The sequence below is a fragment of the Halichoerus grypus genome, chromosome 12, assembly GCF_964656455.1.
Source record: "Halichoerus grypus chromosome 12, mHalGry1.hap1.1, whole genome shotgun sequence".
Taxonomy (NCBI): domain Eukaryota; kingdom Metazoa; phylum Chordata; class Mammalia; order Carnivora; family Phocidae; genus Halichoerus; species Halichoerus grypus.
This window is the reverse complement of record NC_135723.1, coordinates 57,101,218-57,125,060: the sequence shown is the minus strand read 5'-3', so window position 1 is coordinate 57,125,060 and position 23,843 is coordinate 57,101,218.

Here is a 23,843-nt window from a genome sequence, read left to right as displayed (position 1 = left end):
GGACATTTTTCTGGGACAGATGAGGAGAGCCTTGGCCTTCTAAATTACATCATTAGGTCTAACCTGTCTACCCTTTGCTAGTAGGTCTCAGAATCTACACAACATTGTCTCTAAAATGAATTAATAATCCCCATTTGTCTCCCAAAGAGTAAGACTTAAAAGTACTTTATAAACTGAAAAGTGGTATATAAACAAAATAATGTATTATAATTCATCTCAAGACCAGCCCTGATTCAAAGATATCATGGCAACTGGTTTCCTGGTTTTCACTCTCCTGGTAGCAAACAAAAAATTCTGATTAAGGTTTCTCCAGCCAAGTCTGTGTCAAATACATCCTTTGATTAGTGAAAATGAGGTTCCCAGAGTTGATCCTGCCTGCAGCTCATCTTTTTTGTCCTTCTCCATCCTCATGAATTTTGGCTTAGACCTGCCACGCCATGTGGATGTGGCCCATTAAGGATCAACCAAGTAGTCTTACCCTCTCATCTTACAAGAAGGAAACTGCCCCCAGAGAGGTGACAGGAGATAGTAGTAGAAATGGGGCCAGAACCTGGATCTTCTAACTCTCAGCCCAGTATGCCACACTGCCTTGAAGTCACTATATCCAAATACCATAACATGTCTCTGGAACATTTTTATAGTGCTTAAAGATGTGCCCATCATGCCTGTCCCCATCCCCTAATTTTACCCAGTCTCCTTATCTTCCTGCCTATAACCAAATTGCCCTCTAGACAGCTTTTCCCAGAAGGCTTTTTTTTAATCCTAAAAATATCCTGTAGGAGTGACACAACACAGCCAGATGCTGTATGAGCAAACCCCATACCCTACGCTTATCCATGTAGACTAGTGCTGTCTCTGGAGTCTGGTACCATGTTGACAAATGGCTGCCTACTCACTGTCCAAAGCCTTTCATGGGGAGGAGTAGGACCACAGAGAGGGGGAGATGGATGGGAGGTTAGACTGTTACATGGTCCACTCCGTAATAAGCCAGGTTCTCACAGGGACTGTGGAAAGAGATCTTAAAAGTCATGAAAGATGGACAAGAATCCCAACAGGGCGCCTTGTAACATGGTCAAGGAATTTTTCCAAAACCTGGGTTTCAAAAAGACTGAGCTGAAGCCTTTGCTCTTTAGGCTATGTTAGAACACTGAAACAGCCCCCCATGGATAGCCTTTGCGCATGAATTGCTGGCATACTGGGTTCTTTAGCCACAGAATTCCCTTGAATTTGGGGAAGTGCTCATTGAAATACAATGCACATGTTCTTTAGTTTGAGCCAGGGAGAGAAATCTAAAGGCTGGACAATGCTGTCAAATAAATATGATGCACAGTAACGACAGTGGCCATGTATAACTAGCCTCGTGAATTTGAAAACCAAATCTAAGAACATTTGGTGTGGCTTGACTAATTTGCTTTGCCTATCTGCCATCTGTTGTTGTCTCCAGGACCCCAAGATGGGTAGCCCTGCTGGGTTCTGCTGACTTAGTCCAGCTGGAAACCCTCCTTCTTTTTTTTTTTTTTTTTTAAATTTTTTTATTGTTATGTTAATCCCCATACATTACATCATTAGTTTTAGATATAGTGTTCCATGATTCATTGTGCGTAACACCCAGTGCTCCATGCAGAACGTGCCCTCCTCAATACCCATCACCAGGCTAACCCATCCTCCCAACCCCCTCCCCTCTAGAACCCTCAGTTTGTTTTTCAGAGTCCATTGTCTCTCATGGTTCTTCTCCCCCTCCGATTCCCCGCCTTCATTCTTCCCCTCCTGCTACATTCTTCTTCTTCTTTTTTTCTTTCTTAACATATATTGCATTATTTTGGAAACCCTCCTTCTATAAGGAGTGCAGGGTCTACAAAAGAACGAAGGTCCCTGGCCCCTGCTCAGATCTCACCCTGTGCTTGGGAAATTAGGTTTTGTATATGCAGCTCCTCGCATATGTTTCAAAACTACTTTTTTTTTTTTTTAAAGATTTATTTATTTGACAGAGACACAGAGAGAGAGGGAACACAAGCAGGGGGAGTAGGAGAGGGAGAAGCAGGCTTCCCGCGGAGCAGGGAGCCCGATGCGGGGCTCGATCCCAGGACCCCGAGATCATGACCTGAGCCGAAGGCAGACGCTTAACGACTGAGCCACCCAGGCGCCCCTAAACTACTTTTACATCCTCTACCTCTGTTTAAAAGTTGTGTAAACTAACAGGTTCACCTGTTTTATATCTTCCCAGGCTGATGACTAGAGAAAAATGAGGTCACCTGGTGACAATCCGGCAATTGTTTCTTCTGAGCTGAGCTGCAGAGTGTCACATTTAAATTTTGCCTTTATTTGGCTTTCAGCTGAATTACTTCATTCTTCTCATGGCAAAGCTTTTCATCAAATGCCTTATACACACTCGGTGTGCCGTGCCCTAGGTAGGCTCAGCTTTGCTTTCTGAACTAGGTAATGAAAGTATCGCTCATCTTTGCCCTTGTCTTACTCCCCCAAATCCACACTCTTAACTTGCCTTATTCATTCTTCAACAAAAATAGAATGAGTGCTTCATCTGCGAGAGGCAGTGAGCTAGGTACTGAGGGTTCAGAAGTGAAAGCACAGACCTTGGTCGTCCGTGAGCTCCCAGGCCAGTGGGGGAAGATAAATAAATAAAACTATGCTACAAATATTATGACAGAGATTTACACAGGGTACTCACGACAAAGATTTATAGCTGTTCACCAAAATTGATTCCACTCTTCTTCCATATTAATAGAGCTTTAGCTAAGCAAATAGCCAGCCCCCCACCCCCTGAACTCTCTCCTGGGCAACTAAGCATGGTCTGGTGACTCGCTTCTCCCCACTGGGAATATGAGGTGGGAGTACGTGTGCCCCTTCACTGCTAAGCCTTAAAACGTTGCACAGGTGCTCTAGCACTTTCTCAAGAACTGGAACATGGACTTGCCTGCAAACGAGCTTCAATCATGTAGAGGACAGTGCCCTACCGGGTAGGAAGAAACAAGGTAGAAGGAACGCTGAATGACTGCACAGAGCAAATAGGCCCACCTACCCATGCTGGGCCACTTTGGGAATGAGAATAAAGTTCTTTGTTCCTTCAGCCACTGTATTGTAGGATCTGCTTTCGCTCTATCCCAACACAGCACAGCCTTAGACACCTGTGGGCCTGAAGCACTGTCTGAAATGGGAGTCAATGACTCACGGGAGATCGTCTCGCACACGGGTCAGCCCACTTCCCTAGCACCTACCATAAGCTCATATCTGCTGCTGCGGGCTGACCATGGAAGCCTTATTCTGAGAACCACAGAATCGTTGAGCAATAAGGGGCCTGAACCAGAAGGAACATTTAAAATTACCTAAGAAGCGCTGCACAATGGAAAAGGTGCGTGCAGTGGCATCAGAAAAACCTAGGTTTGAATCCTGAATTTGCTTCTTACTACCTCTGAAACTTGGGCAAGAATCTTAACATCTTTGAAAAAAGAATTTTTTTAAAAAGATTTTATTTGGGGCGCCTGGGTGGCTCAGTCGTTAGGCATCTGCCTTCGGCTCAGGTCATGGTCCCGGGGTCCTGGGATCGAGCCCCGCATCGGGCTCGAGAAGCCTGCTTCTCCCCCTCCTTATGTTCCCTCCCTCACTGTCTCTCTCTCAAAAAATAAATAAAATCTTTAAAAAAAAAAAAAGATTTTATTTATTTGAGAGAGAGAGAAGGAGAGACAGTGGGAGAGTACAAGCGTGGCGGAGAGGGAGAAGCATGCTCCCCGCAGAGCAAGGAGCCCCATGCAGGGCTGATCCCAGGACCCTGGGATCATGACCTGAGCTGAAGGCAGAGGCTTAACCGACTGAACCCCCAGGTGCCCCGAAAAAGGAATTTTTAATCTCTACCTAATAATATTGGTCTCGCAGCATGGTTGAGAGGGTTGTAATAGAAATGCCAAGCCCAGCACCTAGAACACAGTAGCCTTCTATAGGTGATTAGTAGTAGTAGTATTTTGCAGGCCTGGTGAGAAAAGAACTAAATGCTCTCTCACTGCAGAGACAAGTCTTTCCTGGAGCCACCAAGCCCACAATGGTTCAGCGAAAAAGTCTGCCTACATTGAAGAAATGCAGAATTTGATCTCCTCACCTAAAAAGCAGGTAGAAGTGTATTTTTGCTCTGAATCTTCCTACACACATCTGAAATCTAGAATAATGCACACTAACTTGTGCCAAAAGGACAAATATATCTATTAAAAACAGAGAAGAGAGTTGACTCCTGTGTAAATTTTGCATCACTTTTTCTGGATGCCTGTTTCACTGGATTATAAACATAGCAAAAGCAGGAACCATGCATCTTTCATGCCGTCTTCCTCCAACTTAAAACATTTGACACCATGGCAGGCATTCTGCAAACATTCAATAAATATTACATGAATCTAAAGTTTTAGAGCTTTAGAGTCTTTAGAGATACCATATCTTGCCTTCGTTTCAGATTAATTTATTCATCCACTCATTCAGCTAATATATCCATCAGGAACTATAATGTACTGACAGATTGGGTTACACTAGAAATTCGGAAAGTAACATCACAATTGGTAAAATGACTTGCTCAAAGTCGAGCTATTAGAATCAGGAATAGCATGTTGGTCTTCCAGTCTCAGTGGTCGTCTTGCAGTCTTGAGCACACCAAGATCTTGCCCAAAGGGCCCCTTGGCTCTTTTAGTTTGTCACTGCCCCAACATCTATGCAAAGCTGTCTGCTCATCCTTTCTCAGGTCAAGGAGCCTTTGTTCAACCATCCCAGGTAAAGCCTCTAACATCCTCCTTCCCACAACTAAGTATAAAATCGGCCCCTCCATAATCAAAACAACTCTTTGTCAAATACTCTAAAAGTTAAAAACACAAAGAATAAGAATATTCTTAATGTTTTATTCCTTCAAAGTCCTACTCCCCTGAAGAAGACCAGGAACACTGTGGCCGCCTTTCTTTTTAAATTATCTCTAAATCTTTCAGTGGATATTTCACCTTATCAGTTAGGATTCCTCATTTCTTTTTTAACTTTTTTATTTTGAAATAGTTTCAAACTTTTAGAGAAGTTCCAATAATAGCACAAATAATCCCCATATACTCTGGATTCAGATTCACCAAATGTTAATGCTTTAACACATTTATTTATTATTCTCTGTATGTGTGTGGTGGGGGGAGGGGGGGTGTGTGTTCCCTCTGAACTGTTTGGGAGAGAGTTACAGACATATATACTTGAGTATATTTCTATCAAAGAAACAAGGACATGTTCTTATATAACAACAGTACAGTTATTAAAACCTAGAAAAGTAATATTGATACGCAGCTACTATGTAATATACAGATCTTATTTAATTGCCAATTATCCTAATAATGTCTTTTATAGCAAAAGAGAAAAACATTTGTACTACTCAATCTAGTCTAGAAAAAAATATCTGTACTACTCAGCTCTAGTCTAGGATCATGAGTCTCCTTGAAACTTCTTTAATATAGAATAATTCCTCAGTATGTCTTTTTTTTTTTTTTCAGTATGTCTTTATCTTTCATGACCTTGGCATCTGAAAGAATACAGGCCAGTTATTTTGTAGTATGTCTCTCCATTTAGGTTTATGTTTCTTCAAGATTAGATTCAGTTATATATTTTTGACAAGAATCTTATATATGTTGTGTTCCTCCCATTGCATCTTTTCAGAGAGCACAAAATTTCCATTTGTCCAGTTCCTGGCAATATGAACTTTTATTATTTGGTGAAGATGTCCCAGTGGAATGGGGGATAAAATTGGGATGAAGTTCCTCCCAAAGAGATGACTGCCACTTTTTCATGTAAAACTCAGATGCCACTCGACCTACACTTCTAAATACACCATTTCCATTTCACAAGACAGACTTATTGGACCCTTCCCATTCTTGTTTTCTTGAGTCCATTTTGACTCATCCCCAAATGGGTATACCCAGCCTGAGAGTCACGAGGCCTCCATTGATGAGGCTTTCAGTTTCAACAAGACCTTAGTAGCAGATTATCAGCTACCTTAAAAAAGGGGGGTGGGGGGGAGACACCAGTTGGTGGCCGTCAGAAAGGTGGTCTATCGTACGAAAAAGGGGCCTCCCAATACTCCAGCAATCATTACACCCTTAACTAAAGCTGAGATATCTCTTTTTCCATCTAGGTTTATATATTGTTTCTGTTGAACCAGCCAGGAGGGAACAGTCCATGTGGTAGTCCCTGAGTAGGAAAATCCCCTGATGTGTATGGGCATTTACAGTACAAGCATATAAAACAGCATTGCCAATTATGCATTCAACAGTGGAAACCACAATAATAATATAGTGAAGTGGCCCAGAAGCCCCATGCAGTAGGCCACTGAGCTTCCCTTCCCCACTCTGAACTGTGGCCAAATCCCCTAAGTTGAATTCAGGCACCAAGGAGTCTAACCTGATGCACATCAGAGCCTACACAAGATTCCCAATCATACTATTTCCCAGATGGGTAGGTGGAGAATCTAGGCTATGGTAGGATGGCAGGGGCAGCAGAAAGGGAAGTTGATTGCTAGGCCTTTTCTCCCCTTTCAACCCCTCACCCTAGGATCAGAGCCTAAGCACAGCACGACTTCCTCCCTCAGACACTTCTGCTGTCCAGCAAGCACCAGGACCCAGGATCCTTTTTCTTTCTGCCCCTGAATACATGCCATGACAGTCCCACCCAGCTGTTCTGAGGGGCTTTGATGACCCCTGTGCCTGGCGCCCCATCTTCTCATCAACCAAGCTGAGCTGTGAAAAGGGGCAGATAGATGAGTGCAGTGTCTCTGTGCTGTTAGGCAAAGTGTTGGGTTCCCTTTTCTTTCTGAGTGGCCTCCTGCTTATGACTTAACCAGTGCTTTCAATTCATCCAAAACAATGTTTTTGGTTCACCCAAAGTTCTATTGAAATAACAAGGTCCTCATTGGTGACACCAATTGTTTGGTTTGGGGGGACTCCTGGCTCAGTAACCACAGACATACTGCCTTTCAGCTAGGGCCATGGAGCTTGCTTGCCTGTTGTCATGATAACATCCCTTCCTCTGCCCACAAAGAGGAAAGAATAAACAACAATCAAGCACCACTTGGGTAGCTTGTTTAATCTCCCTTCTTGTTGCTCAGCCTGTAAGCATTAATTCAACTTGTGTTCATTAACAGGACAGTAGGAAAACCTTCCTCCACCTCCACCTCCCAGACACACCCCTCCTCCCCACACCTGGGCAACAATACTCACTATCAGATTGAAGGAAGTTTTCTCATCTCTCTGAACTGGGTTCATGAAACCTTCCTCTTCCAGAAAGTCAGATCTCTGTTTGTATCCCATCCTTGTCCCCCAAACTGTCAAAATTGCAATTTGATTTTACCCTAGTTTTATAAGCTACGAAGTTATCCTGTTGCTGTTTCATGGATGTTTATAGAAAACACAAGACGCTTGTATCACAGACCATGGACTCGGTTACTCACAACACAGTAAGCACCACGAGCATCAGCATGCTTACATTGGTTCCCCTTGTCCCCAGGTCCCATGGGGACAACATGGATGACCCAGATGGATACCTACATATGCAGTGCGTTGCACTGTAGGAAAGAAACACTTATCTTCAAGAATCTACCAATATTATAGCAAGCAGTAAGCAAGTCTACCTTTTGTCCCAGAGGGAAACATTACCTTAATCTTCAAAACTGCTCATTGCAGATACAAACCTGAGAAATAGCCTGGGTAAAGAGAGGTCAGGGCCTTACATTCTTGGTATACACAACAAGATGTATAGAAGCATGAGAAACTTATGGAGGAGTTTTTCCCAATAACAACCAGCCCTCTGGGGGAAAAGTAGTAATTTTCAGAGATCTGCATTGTATCATTTGCCAATTTCCTGACTTAAATACTACCTCATGGCTGACTTCAAGCTCCCACTGTGATATCACTCAAGTCAAAGTTGGAAAAACATGTGCATACACACTAGCTGGACCATCCTTTGATAATTGTTGCTTGAATCAATTATTTCTATGATTGTTGCCCTTGTCTTTGAAATACATTGAAAGGTATACATTTCAAAGTTTGTTCACCTGTGAGTACAAGAATCTCCCTCATCTGAGGATCCTAAAATAATTTCTGGAGAAGTCTGGAAGGGAAATCTTGGGTTATACTCATGGATAAAAGAGAACCCACAAAACTGAAATGTTGAGAACTGCGGTATGATAGTCCTAACCTCTGACTGGTAGTCAATCATCCACATTTCTTTCTGCATCTTTAGTAAACTATTAAACCCATGCTTATAAATTTCTGAGTCTGTAGTCATTTTCTCTGACATTATCTGGCTTTAATTTTCTTCATAATATTTATAATGCCTTAAATTTCCAGGGCCCGCCTTTTATTTATTTATTTATTTTTTACTTCATGGATTGTCTCACTGTTTTTAGAACGCAAAAACAAGCATTTCACCTATCTTGTTTACCCCTTTGTCCCTGGCACCTATAAGTGCCAAGCATGCGAAAGATAGTCAATAAATATAGGATATATAAATGAATTCTGGGTCCTGTGTTAGTACCTATCCCATCTCGTTATGCTGCCTCTGCATTCAGTCACTTTCGGGATGGCGGACACCGCAGATAGCAATCAAGATGGCAAACAGAAGCTCCATATTTTTCCTCTTATAATTAAACCTTGATTGGGTTTCAGGACATCTGATATCCCAATGCTGCCACTCATACACTATGTATAATCAGACAAATCATTAAACCTTTCCATACCTCAGTTTCTCCATCTATAGTGCTCAAGGATCTCGGAAAGAATGGCTTCAGTTTTCATTGTCATCTGTAGACCATTCAGTGCTGGGCATGTATCCGTGACAGTTTTTGTCTCATTCTGATGACGTCCTTGCCTCTGGAGGGGGATAGGAGAGTAGGAATGAACAGCCATAGTCTTGCATTTCTGTCACCTATCATAGTGATCCAGAAAATCTGAGGATTCTTTGAAGGCAGTATCTCAGCTTCTCTTTAACCAGGATTCAAACCATTATTCTGACAAGTTTCCCAAACTCACCACTCTCCTGTTTTCTCATCTATAAAATGGGGCTAATAACGTCTACATCACAGTGTTGCAGTGACAAGTTGTCTCATTTAAGATAACCTAAATCAGTGGTTCTCAAGTGAGGGCCTTTGATCTGCAGCATTGACATCACCTGCCAGCTAGTTAGAAACACAAAATCTTGGGACCCACCCCAGACTGACAGAAGCAGAAACTCTGGGGTTGCCCTGTTCCATCTGTGTTTTAATAAGCCTTCCAGGGGATTTAGATCTACACTAGAGTTTGAAAACCACTGACAAATGAAATCACCTGACTCTCATTTGGCCCTCAATGTCTGCTTTTCACCTAGTCATTCAGATTTATTAGCCACCCAAACCAATCCCAGCGAAGCTGCAGAATTAGTTCTCCTCACCACACTTGGCAGATGGGAACAATGGGTGGGAGACTTGGAACAGACCCTGCTCTAAAACCCAACTATAAATGCTTGTTCTGGCTGTTGTTCCCCTTCTCCACAATTATCACAATTTGGCCAAATGTTACCTCAATGTTTATGTTTTTCTTTCTCCTATATCTTTTTATTTGTCAAGGAGTTGTTTCAATAGACCAATCTATGCATACACGAGTAGCCAGATAGTTGCCTGCATGGGCAGAGACTAAGAAGGCCATAACACTGACAGAGAAAAGAGCATGGGCTTCAAAATCAACCAGTGCTGGGCTCACACCATCCAGGGAGCACTGGACAAGTTAGCTTTGCTGGAGCCTGAGTTTTTCAAATGAAAAATGGACCTAACAACAAGAAAAGCCTCTATTTATTGTCTCCTATGTGCCAGGCACTAAGCTAGGCATCCTGTATTTGCTATATATTATCTCATTTAAACTAAAACCACGTGTTATCTTTTTTATCTTTAAACATGTCTTATTTAAGTACTTCCAACATTTTCAGCGCGATTTTGCAACATTCAGGACCCATCATTTTCTTTTCCAATATAATCAAAAGATAACAAAGACGCGTTGGGGAAACAGGACTTAATTAATAACTAGTTTTTTGGCAAACTCTGTTACAATGCCTCAATTCCATTAAGTGAGTGATATCAGTTGGAAAAATGAGGCTAATTTTACGGCAGGTTTAAAGAAAGTGGTTTATCTGTGCTTTGCAGTAAAGGTTTTTAGTTCATACTTAATTGAAAAGGCAAGTTACTGTTGAATTTTGAAAATCCTGAAAGAGTTTTTAAAAGTCACTTAATGGAGCATTTTATAGTTGCTTTTGTAGTTTAGAATTTGCGATGGATATCGAGGGATGTATATGCCTTCTGATCCCTTAGATTTAATCAGACTTCTCGCTTGCTTGCATAATGGTTTATGGTACCTTTGATGATTTGCAGCCAACCTAGCTCTTTTAATAATTTACTGTAAAAGCATTTAATTTTTAATGGACAAGAATGGGTTTGAGGTAGCTTTTGCATTGGTAAGTACTATCCTGAAGACTGGGAAAAAGGAACAGTGTATTTAAATTCCAAACATTATTGAAAAACATGCGTCTTTTATTACCAAAATCAAATGCATAATTGAAGAACATACCTAACCCAAAATTATTGTTCATGCTTTATTTAACCAGAAGATAGCATTGCTTTCATGATGCTATCATGAGGACATTTTTTCAAATGCCCCCCCCCCCGTTTTTTTTAATCTTCCATGCTGCTTTCAATATTCTGTCCCACTAGATAAAGGGTATCTGCCACAGGGTGAGAATATACATCATTTTATTACACCTTGCTCATCAAGAAAAGCCCAACAAAAGAATGGTTTGTAATGTCTGGTACATAAAAGAAATACCATCTTATACTCATTTTCCTTAAAAGTTTTTCTAAGATCTCCATATAATGTGCATACCTAGGAATGATTTCACAACTAGTCTTAAAAATATCAGAGTTCCCATGTGGAAAGAAAAATGGGAAGATGCCAGGATAAATATTTTTTAAGACTTGATGGAGGACAAAACATATCTTTCCTTCAGAGGCACATAAAACAAAAAATGTTGCAATTGCGGAATCACCCCTTTTTCAGATATGCCATATGTAAAAGTCAGAATGGCTTCCCAGAACTACTTTCTGGGAAATCAACTAACAGCCTACAGCCCTGGAAACGTATTCTCTCTGCTCCTAACATTCCATAGCTGACTGTCACCCAGCTTACCCTGAAATGGCCCACAGGAGAACTCTGATGGTCAAGGGTCCAAGTCTGAGCTCTGTTTCTAAAGCACCTTTGGAAGTCAGACAAGGAGAGCAGTTTCATGAAAATGTGAAACTCATTCTCTTTGTTTGGGCCTTCAAACAGTCTTGAGATGAACACCTGCTACAGAGATTGGTTCCCAAGAACCTTTGGTTCTTAGCCAAGAATTTTGTGCTCTGTCAAAAATTAACCCATCTAAAGATGAAAGTTTGAGGATCCAGCCACCATGTTCATGCTTGGTTTCCTGGGATAAACCTGCAGGTGCGAGAATTATCTGGTTAACGAGGACTCTATCTACTGCCCACCATCTTTTGGCTTCCTGGCAGGGGTTATATATAAAACAGCCTATACAACAGCTTTCTCTATTAGCCAGATTCTCATCTCCACCCCAGCTAATGAACAGAAACTTCAAGATTTAATCAACTGCCCCCCAGATTTACAGAAGCAGGAATTGCTCCCGAGCAGACAAGTTCTGGGGCACCTGACTTGGGTGACCCTTATCAATCACATACACACATATCTCTTTCTTCTCTCCAACTCTCTCAAATTCTTTATCTCATATCATCAACATTGATTTTTAGAGGTAAATAGTCCTGAGTGATCATCCGGCAATCCACAAACCAGTCCTGTGAAGAAACTATGAGCTAGGTAATTGCCCAAGGTTATGCAGAAGCCAGAAACTAGAATTTTCTAAATTGAGTGTTTTCTAAATAGAGTGCTTTTTGAAATCTGCTTTCCAAATCAAGTGCTCTTCTCATTACATCAGAGCCTCACTCTCCCCTTCCTCTATCTCTGTCTTCCTCTCCTCCCTCCCCTCTCCTATCCCCCAACTACTCTCGTTGCTTTTGCTTTAGTTTTAGGCCTTTCCATGGTGCCAGGGGAACCCATGAGTGTCAATTATCTGCAGCGGTAACCTTCATTGCTAAAAAAAAAATTAAGGGATGGGCAGTGGGGACAGATAGTGGACATTCCCGACCCCAGTCTAACAACCTTTTCTCCTCCTCCTCTTCCAATCAGGTGTGCTGCCTCTTTTTTGCATTCGGACAACACCACAGAATGAGCTGACTTAACCCTAGCTTATTGGCCAGCCTAGTCTCCATGACAGAAACATAATTCAGTTTCTTAGGCATATTAATTCTTCTTAATGCCCTCACCAGTTCACAGCTTGTGAACCATCTTCAAAAGAGAACAAGGAAATGTAGAAGGGAATGTTATAAAGGTAGCCGCTAACCTCTATCCTGACCTGGGTTATCCTAGGTTATCTATCCTCTATCCTTGGCCTCCCCGCAAAATTTATGCCAACCAAATACATGAAGTGATACACTAAAGTGTTAACATTGGTCACTCCATGGGTGTAGAACTGGAGTGGGGTACAGCCAGAGAGGGAGGTTACTATCTTCATCGTATTAACATCTTTTAAAAAATGAGGGGAAAATGAAGGAAGGAAAAATGGGAGGAAAACATGCCTAAACCACAATAAAATTTGTAAGCCTGAAACCTAGAGTATATCAGGGAAAAAAATATTTTAAGTATATATTACAAATAAAAAGGCTACAGGCATAATATAGTCAAATCTATAATTCTTTAAATCTATAAGGCTAGGTTTTTAATGAAAGGTGAAAAGGTCTATAAATTCCATTTTTTCCCTTAGCAGTTAAAAATTGGGAAATTCTGAGTTATGGACTGATTGTGACTAGAAAAGAAAAATGTCTCTGTTATGACTGGGTGCTAGAATTTTTTATATATACCGCCCATGTCTATACAAGGGGGATAACAGACTGAATAACAGTCAATCTTGTATTTTTGGCAGACTAAATGATTAACCCTTTCACATCTGAGTCAGTCTCAATCCAATCAACTGTATGGAAATGAATCACTATAATAGAAAAAAGTACTTAACTCAAAAGGGTTCATGCATTAATCACATATCAACACACCAGAAAGATAATGTTTCTGCTTAAGTTCCCTGACTCTACTTGTTCATTCATTCCTTCACCAGATATTTGTTGAACTCTTACAAGGATCCAGGCACTCCATAGGGCACTGAGAACAAAAAAAAAAAAAAAAAAGGAAAAAGAAAGGAAAAAAAAACACACTCCTTAAAATAGAGGATATTGTAGATTGGAAGGGGAAAATAAAAAATAAATAAATTAGCTCATGATCTAAACATCAACATAGATTTTCCACACAGACAAAAAAGTGCTGTGGGGGGGTAGGGGGCAAAAGGGAACAATTACATATCTATTCTAGGGCAAGTGGGAAAACCTTCACAGGGGAAGTGACACTGAGCCAGGACTTAGGGAGAAGTTAGAGTTCATTGCAGAGTTTCCAATGAAAATCAAAACCTGAAAATAGAAGAGGCCAAGTTTATGAATACCTCCATTAGGCCAGCATTTCTCAATGTGTTTATAGATTGTATTTGGGAGAGGGAAAAAAAAAAAAAAAAGGATTCCATGGTCAAAAGAAAGTTTAGGAAATGCTGGATTCTACAACATGAAATTTTCCTTTACAGCAGGATTTCTCAGAAACTTTACACCCTCAAATTTTATGCCAACAAAATACATGAAATGATACATCCAAGTGTGAACACTGGTTACTCCATGGGTATAAAACGGGGGTGGAGTGGAATCAGTGAGCATTACAGGAATCTAGAAAGGAGGGACAGAATATGCAGTGATTCCCAGGCTTAAGGAAAGTCCCCTTTTCTTTATAGAACTTGAGGGTCTACTTGTCTGTGTACAGACTTTACATCTATATTCATGGTCTGTACTCGTGGATTTATTTTCAGGTGTGTTTTAGACTAAGAAAGGGTGATTGTATGCTCCACCAGTGAATGTTCGAATCCCTATTGGAAAAAGCAGCAGACAAGTCTTAACATTATTATTATTGCCATCAACACTACAATCATTCTCATTCCTGAAGGTTGTCATTATCTTACAGAATTCTAGAGAGGCTATGCCACCATTTTGTTTGGTGTCAGTGTTCGAAGAAGACCAGAAAACCCAGAGTAAAATGACTGAGCAATACATATGCATTTGATTGGTGATTATGTCTGAGATAACTCAACCAAATAGCAACCCAGAAATCACTTTTCTTCTTTGTATAATGACCAACAAATAGATTAACTATCAGATCTTCCCTTCACACTCACTGCATGTGTGTGTTGAATTATGCTCTTTGTATTTGTGAAAAAAAGTATAATTAAGTATATTTTAAGAAGTACTAAATATTAATAAAAATGGGGGAAATGCAGATGGTCTAGATAACATAGTAAGAGATGAATGATTCACGGGGTCACTATTTCTGTGAACAGAACTTCAGAAACTGCAGATAAAGAAAGACTCCAGGCCTGTGACATGACACTATTTAAAGCATGTACTTACTACCTGTATAATAGGCTGGAAAAGGACTGATCCAATTGACGAAGGGAGCTTTAGATCTATGACTTACATTATCATGATGAATCCTATATTAATATTAAAGTTCTATCCATCATATTGGAAATTTTCCTAGAGAGTTTTTAACATTTCCCTGGTGGCTGCCTTAATATGAAAATCACTGCCATCCTGGGAGACCAGTGCAGAACCTCTGCTTATAACTTTTTCTACATTACATCTTTTCTTCCATTTATTTCTGTGCAAACTGAGTCCCTTTTGGTTTTAGAAAAAAGAAAGTCACTCTCTCTTCAGATCACCTGAGTCTGTACCACTCTCGCAAACGCTCTCCCGCAGCTGTTCCGCATTGTTTCCTACTTCCCTTTTGTTTGCTGATAGTAAAATTAGCAGCAGCAAGAGGTCTGCTCTGTAGGCTTAGGAAACTTGGCTCAAGCTGCTAGGACAAGCAATAAATGCTGGCCCGCTTATATTTTGTAGCCTGTAAAATGTTGGATACTGTAGCTCAGATTCTTTGGTCCGTGGCCACAGTCTGCAAATGTCACATCTCATCAAAATCACTTCAGCAACTGTTGTTCACAGACCTGACCAAAGGGAAAGAGGGTGATGCAATCAGACCATGTGGGAGAGGAGCTGGAGTTTCGTGGTACTAATTTACCGTGTATTAAGAACAGTGCTGCCCCAGGTTCTCAGGTGTGACAAAGATCTGGGGGTCTCCTTGACCCTAATTACAATAAGTTCCGAATTCAACTACTTTTGAGATTTGGGATGGGGGTAAAGGAAAAGAATAACAGGCCCAAAATCACTCGCTAGGACTGATTCTCTCTTCCGTGCCCAAAAGTAAACCTTGAAGCTAGAAGTTCATCTTCTACCAGCCTTCCAGTGATGCTCTCCTCCCTCCCAGCCTGCATCCCTCTTCATCTTCCTTCCACCCCACAGTTAACTCTAGAGGATAGTAAGAATAAAAGCAGAGGGGTAGCAGCGATCAGTAACCAACATTTTGAAGGAACTTTCGGGGCAGCCCTGCTGAGCATTTGCTCAACTTTTTCCCCAAACGGGCCATTCAGAAACTGCAGGCAGCTGGACAGAGAGCATGTGGACACTGACTAGCCGCCCTTCACCCTACAGTTTCCATTTGTTCCAGAATGGGGCCAACCCACGTCATCCTCCTGGACTCCAACTTCTTCCACAATTTATCCCTCAGAAGGCTTGGTGGGGGGAGGGAGGTGAAGGAGAAGGATCGACATAACCCAGAGCATCCCGAACTTCCTTCACTAGTGTAGTTAAGGAGAGGGGTTAGACCTAAATGGTCCAGGCTCTTAGATAGAGAGCACCTACTGTAAGCAGTTGGAAGGGAAAAATTACCTGGCAGATTTTTCATTCAAAAAACTTTATAAATTTTTTAATCTTTCTCTTTCAAAATGAGCCATAAATGGGTCAAATGATACAGAATAGTAAAATGGATGTGGTATGAATTCTTTATAATTATGGAAATGGCAGCTTCCTTATTGGTTACATGAGTCACATAACATGTAATTTCTGTCTTGGGTTATTAATAATGGATACACAGTTTTCAAATTGTTTTAATGAACACTTCTAAAATACTTTCTGTCACTAAAGCAAATATTTTATTGTAGACAGATATATTTGTAGGACTGAACTAGGATGTCCCATTATTACTATTTCTAATTTAGTGTAAATATTGTCAAAAAAATTGACAGGAAACAATGAAGCTAATTATCAAAAGAATATATGCTTATATTTGGAATTATACACAAGAGTCTTATTTTTACTATCTCCAAAATAAACACTTACCAATCTGTTAAGGAAAGTCCATTATTTAAGGAAAGGGAATTTTGGAGTGTTTCCAAAGACTACCCAAGTGTCAGACAGAGAATGGCAAGTCTACCAACTTAATAGAAAAATAAACTCGCTTGCTCAAAAAGCAATGAACCACTCTACTCCAGGTCATAGAACTCACTCAACCTCAGTAAATACAGCGAGAAGAAATGAAGCAAGCCAGGAACACCACAGCAAAATAAAGGGTGTGAAACACTTAGGAAAGAGGCCCAAGTTAAAAAGAGTTTAGGACCATTTAGGGACCAAACCACCTGGTCTTGAAATTCTCAGGACAGTGCTTCATATCTGCTGCTGAGCATAATGGTGGAAACAGGAGCGCCTCCAAACGCCAAAGAGAAACACCTGAGCCAGGCCTCTTACCTGCCAGGGGAGAAAGGGAATCTTACAGGCTCTCAAAGTTGGCACTGCTTTTGATGGATATATGGAGAAATAGCTGGGAATTGTGCCCTCGGCTGCCCCTGGGGAAGGAAGATCTCGAATTTGTTTTGTTTTGTTTTGTTTTTACCATCAAAGCCCCACATGAGCCACAAAAATATCTCACAAGAACACCTGCTTGCAAAAACAAAGACCCAGATGGCACAGATGAAAACACTGTCTACTAGTATCACTGAGCTAGGACGGAGATCTCCTCAGCATCTCTAAAGAAAAACAGAGATATGCCCACAATAAAATGGCCAAGTGGTCCTCTAACTGCAACTTAGAACTTCAGTTTTTCACCTGCGTGGGAAGCAGTTTTCCTCCTCCTGGGGAATTGGATTCAGGAAGAGAAGAGTCCAGATTCTTCCTCATGCTCTATCTATCCAGCTGTATTAGACACTTTTGCATTGTCTTTCCAGTAGCAACACTTACCCCAACGCTTTCACAGGTTTGCAATAGGATTTTCAATGTTAGTGCAATGTGACCCATCTCTGACCATAAACGATTGGTTCAGGATGGGGCTCCTTATCTAGACTGGGCCAATCAGAATCCTCCCCTGGTTATTTTGAATCCGGAACTGAGATAAAGCAGATTCTCATGAGGTTGCTGAAATTGAAGATATGTAAACTCAGAAGGTATTAACAAATGGGCTGAGAGGTAGAAAAATCAAGACAGCAGTAGGAAGGAATAATGAAACTGATGCATTGAGAGAAGAAATGAAAATCAAGGAGAAAGTCCCAATGGTGATTTGAGTCCTAGGCTCCAGATGTTCTACAGGCCCCAACCCCATTCATAAGATATCCCCATATCCTCATAATAAATTCTCCATTTTGCTTAAACACATTAGAGATTTCAGTTACATGCAACCAAGAAGCTCTGAGTAATGTATCAGGTAAAGGAGAGCTAGTTTTGCAGCTGTGCCAATATGAAAAGCCTCAACCACAAAACATTTACAAGACTAGGAAACTGCTCAAGGGGCAGGGAGGTCCAAGGTAAGCCCACAGTGATTTCTCCCTATTTCATCTCTCACCATGGCCAGGATTCTGGGCTCCTCCTCCTCGGTTATTTTTATCCAAGTCAGATCAGGTTAAGATAATCATTAAGGGAAGTTTTGAAGTGGTAAATTTAAACAAACAAATCAACCCAAAGAATATGGGAGCATAGGAAGGGCAGTTCCCCTGCTCTTGACCTAGATACTGGGGAATGGGGCAGGGACAGAAGTAGTATCCACTGAAAGATCCACATCAGTTTCCTAGCTGGATGCTTCTAGATCATGGATCATCAGCTACTCTTATCGATGAATCAGAGAGGGCTCCAACAGGGCTCATCAGCCGAAGCCCACCATCATAAACTGCTCTGGGTCATTCAAGCCTGTGTTTACAACAGGTTATTGTCCCTAGAGATGGTACGGCTGCTTGTACATCTAAGTATGTTCTAAAACCTTTACCAGCTTTGTCTGTTTTCTTTATTATTGTTTCTCAAAGGGTAAATACCTGATTTCTTAAACTCATCTGGTACAAAACCCAGTATAAAATTAAATCCTTTAGGTATTAACATTTATTTAGCTCATTTAACCTCAAGTAAGTACAGAATTTTCTGTCTAGATCTCACCTTTTAGAATCAGAAGATTGCCAGAAAATCTTCTCCTTTAATTAAATTTATACTCCAAGTCACTATAGATTTAAAAGTATGCTTTTGAGTGCTCCTCCAAAGACAACCATTTGACTGAGAGTTTTTCTGTTTGTTTGCTTGGAATTGGTTGAGTTTAACCAGAAGAACTGCAATGGTGTCATTCCTGGCTATGTCATGGACACATCCTTTTGAGGGTCCAATAAAACCGGTGTTGAAGGAAAGTGTAAACGCCTCCTCAGTAATGGAATCCAGCCACTGTGATCTAAGGGATACAGGCACCCACTGGCATGAGGTACCCACATGAGCTCAGACCTAGAACAGAGAGGCAGGCAGTGTGGCCAAAGCCAAAGGACTGGTAACAGAGAAGAACAAAGTCCAAGCACCAGAGTGTTAACACAAGGGCCAGCTTCTGCTCAGAACAGCAAGTGCATGGCTGCTGTGGGCCTTCAAGAAACTCCTACCAGTAGTATTCAGGAGCACAGAAGACACATGACCCCTAACCAAAAGAAAAAAACAAACCACAACCCATTCATGTGTACATCTCAAGTAGCCCCCTTATCATCTCTTTCCATCAGAGATGAAAAAGCATCTAGAAAAGTCCACATTTGTGATGACACTCATTTTTATTAGTTAGCCATCTGCCCTTACTCCTATTTGAAATGGGAAAACAGTTGTACTTAAAACATCCTCCAGAAACTGCACCAGTGTAGGCTTAAGCAACAAATTTCCTCCCCAGTGAAGATGTGTTCAGGCTAGTGGAAAAATCGGGCTAGTGAATTAGGCTAGGTCCTCCCTAAACTACTAAAAGTCTCAAATTTTCTTTTTATTAAAGCAAATTGGGGCGCCTGGGTGGCTCAGTCAGTTAGGCATCTGCCTTCGGCTCAGGTCATGGTCTCAGGGTCCTGGGATCCCTGCTCAGTGGGGAGCCTGCTTCTCCCTCTGCTTGTGTTCTCCTGCTCGCTCTCTCTCTGTCAAATAAATAAATAAATAAAATCTTTTTAAAAAAGCAAATTATTATTTGAAGAGCACATTCCACACTTTAGAGCGGAATCCTTCAAAACAAAGATAAAACAAAAACAAGATATTGAAAAGGCACACACTTTGTAAAGAACTAAATTATTCTGCTCAGGTTAGAATAACAAGATGGCTGCTTGCTTATTTTAAAAATATCAAAGGCAAAACTGGCTAAAAAAAGAGGAAAAAAAAAATCCCAGGAAAGTTCTTGGTTTCCATTACCTGTATTTGTATAAAAGCTATGTGTTGTTTTAACTAAACATCTGGTCTTTGTCCCTCATGTAGAGAATTCTGAGTTTTCTTGACACTTTGGCAAAAGGTACCACAACCCCCTGCCAGGCCAGTAAAAATCACACATTTTTCCTGCAAGGAAAAAATGTCAATAAAAATGAAACATTAAAAAGCGTAAAAGCTTGAATTGGAAAGCTGTGCTGTAGAGAGGCGGCTTCCTAATCAGCCTTGCACAATTGCTGTAAAAATTCTTTAAAACATTACCACTCCATATCACTTGAAAGATTTAATACTGAAAAGTTTGTTCAGTATATTATTCTAAAATATGTCCTTTAGACAGAGGGACCTTGCCATTTAATCAACCTTCTAGAATAAATCTTATGAATTAATTTTATAATTATTTAATATGTATTCCTGTACAAACCGATTCTTCAAGTGACTCCAACTAGAATTGAATTTCAACTGCTTTTACTACACATAGGAATCATCTTGTCTCACGTTCACATCAGCACCTCCAAGGCCCTTGCATTGTACTCTGTCATAACAAAAAGCAGAGAAGTAAATACAAGCTGGCTATCAAAATATGACAAGCTCATTATAACAAGCCACTCATAAATCTTGAAACAAAGGCACCACCACGCATTTTTAAAATAGTAGTGTTATACAATTTGCATGGGATGATTTTATTTGGAACCAAGGCAGGTATTTCTTTGTCTCTGCACACAATATACTGAAATATATTTATACAGTAATGCCACCGCCCACCTCTAAAGGGGGCCTGAAATTAGTTAACAAATGGTTACAAAATACTTTGCAAACATGCCAATGCAAAATAAGAGGATGCAAAATGCGATGCCCACAAATTCTTCTGCAGAGTGCAGCAATTGGACTCTGCTTGGATGGAGAGGGAGAAAGAAACTATCAAGAGGCAAATGGCCTAGGAGTCAACTGCTGGGCTGAGGGCAAGGAATAGGGTTCTATAACAAAGTTCTTCTGCATATTAACATTCACCACCTCTTCCGTAGACCTCACCAGGGCCTTAGGGGGCATGGATCAATGTGTGGAGGATGCTAGCTCTGCTGCATAAAAATTTAAATAAAAATTTGCAGCCCATGCCACAAAAACAACCACTTATTTTAAATATTGTCCTAGAGGTGAGGATAAACCAGAACCTTACAAACTCCTAAACCCAACTCAAGTCAGCTCAGTTCCTGATTGGTAGGAAGAATTTGTCCCCTATTCTAACTGCCTGCCAGAGGCTGGGGGCATCTGGTGGGCGTGGAAAAATAACGAGCAATCAGAGAACCCTTTTCTGCCCTCAGCCAGGGGAGCCTATGAAGTCCGCCTACTGGACAACCCTTAAGCATCGTCAGGAAGCCCTCCTTAGGGCTGTGTCGTCCCTTTTCACACCCTTCCTGGTGTTTGGACCGATTAACACAGCAAGATTCATCAGAACATACTGAACTTACCAAGCTGCATGTTGCACTATAACAGGATAAACCTGCACTCACATTCAACCTACTTATACCTGACTGTCCTCGTATAGGTCTCAGTCTGGGAAAGCCTTAGATGCGAATCCTCAGTGGGAAAATGTTAAGATGTTAAGATTTCAGGATAAGCCAACAAACTTAAGCTCTAATAATGTTTAAGTCACGGTAAAGAGGAAACTCTGGTCAACAGCCAAAACTGGGGAAAAACAATGAACAAGCACCTTCAGTTTTAACCCTTATTCCTAATACCAATGAAAAATGTATTCACTCATTTAGAAATAAAGTGTCCTGGGGCACCTGGGTGGCTCAGATGGTTAGGCATCTGCCTTCGGCTCAGGTCGTGATCTCCGGGTCCTGGGATTGAACCCCACATAAGGCTCAGGGGGAGCCTGCTTCTCCCTCTCCCTCTGCCTGCCACTCCCCCTGCTTGTGCTCTCTCTGTTTCTCTCAAATGAATAAATAAAATCTTTAAAAAAAAAAATAGAAATAAAGTATCCTTAACATCTGTGAGTTAGGCAATGGAAATGTCACTGTGATCTACACAAGCAAGGCTCTGCCTTCACATGGTTTCCCCGAGCAGTACAGGGGGAGGGGAGGCAAGGTACAGTACAGGACAAGTCTGAGTAAAAAAGCCACAACTGGGCAAGAACAAAGAGCCATTTATCAGAGCTGGAAGTCAGGAGAGACTTCTCACAACATGTGATGCCTCAACTGAGTCTCAAACAATGAAGAGGTGTAAGAAAGAGAGAGGGGAGTGGGCGAACATTCCACGCACAGGAAAATCATGAGCAGAGGCAAGAGAAATTGCATCCATTTGGAAGAATAGAAAGAAGTTTGTCATAAAGCACAGAGGTGGCAGGGAGCAGTGGGAGAGAAAACTCGAGAGACGTTAAGAAGACTACAAGTAATGAAAAGTGGCCTAGGTCCAAGAAAAATGGGAAACCACTGAAAGGTTTTTAAAAAGAAATCACTAATATGTTCTACTTTGTAAAAACGTTTCTGATTGCTCCGTAGAGGAAGAATTGGAGAGACCAAGGAGAAAGTCTAGGCAAGAGAAAATAGTGAACCGAGTACTGGCCCTGGGGATGGAGAGATGTGAACAGATTAATTAGAAGTGAGAAGAGACCAGGCTTGATGGGGCAGACTGGCAGAGTGAGAATGTGTTCAGAATGCTTGGGTTCAAATCCTGGCCCTGCCATTTGTAGAGAAAGTTACTTCATCCTTCTGCACCTTAGTCTTCCTTTCCGGAAAGTAGGAATAATAAGAGTAGTCGTAGCAGCAGTTGTTTTTGTTGTTGTTATTGTAGCTGCTTATGAGATTATTATGAAAGCTAAACAAGTTAATTCACAAAGTACTCAGGACAGTTCTTGGTATGTGGTAAGTGCTCAAAAAATAGTGTCTAGTATTATTGAGTGTAATAGCTCAAAACTAGAAACTAGTTTTTCATTAACTCTAGAATGGGATGAGGGAGAAATGGGGAGGAAATAGTCATGGATCTCGCAAAGGATTTGGGCTTGGTCAAAGGGGTGGCTGCCTGTGCCAGTTAATCTATTTATTGCCTCTCAGCTCCAAATCCACTCTTGATTTCATGCTCTGAGATATAGAGATGGACCCCGAAAGCATTTATCCTTTCAGCAGGCATAATTTTAAGCTTTGTCAGTAAAGGGCACTACAGGGGTACTACTACACGAGGAATGGACATCTCGTTCTGGCTCAAATGGGTTTCCATTTGCTTCTTTTTGCCCCTACACATGGCTGCCAGTGGTGTATGTAGGGGACATCTGGTAGCACTCATCCCCGAGGGGGTTTCAGTGGCAGATTCCCAATGACTCTCAGAGTTATCCCAGAAGTTGCCTTCCCAGCCTTGACCCACCTGCACCCCAGAAGAGTATCTCCCACTTGTGACTAGAGACAGGCTCTGGCGTGGAGTAGCACATTTCTCTGCCATCCATACTTTCTCCAATATGGTCTGCATTCCAATCAGCTTGTCCTTTCCTTGGATACTCTGTCCCCTGGCCCTCGTGTATTCTTTATCATTTTATAGCTAATCCCCATTATAATTAATAATTCTTTATATTGTTCAAATTACTATGTATATTCTATCTCCTGATTGGACCCTGACAGAAACAGTGCTGTTCACTGAAACGGGAAACATAGGAAGAGAGACAGGCGTGAAAAAGATAAATCCCAGTTTGGACACAGAGCACTTGAGATGCCTGTGAGACATCCCAACAGCACCAACTGGTAGGAAGCCAAGGATCTGAGGGGTCCAAAGCTCAGAAGTGTCCAAGCTGGAGAGGGAGTCTCAGACATGAGTGGCCTTCAAGTCTCCAAAGTCTTAGTAAATGAAGCATGTATGTAAATGCCACACAGCCAGGAGATAGATTTTTTTTTCATTTTTTTGTATGCTCCTATGTCTCATCAAGAATCCCTAAATAGGCTATGTATGTAGGAGCACATTTCATCAAAGGATTTATGGTGATTTCTTACTGTGTATGTCAGGTCACGTTGTTTTATATCGACGTTTTCGAAGCTAACTGAAAATATGGTTG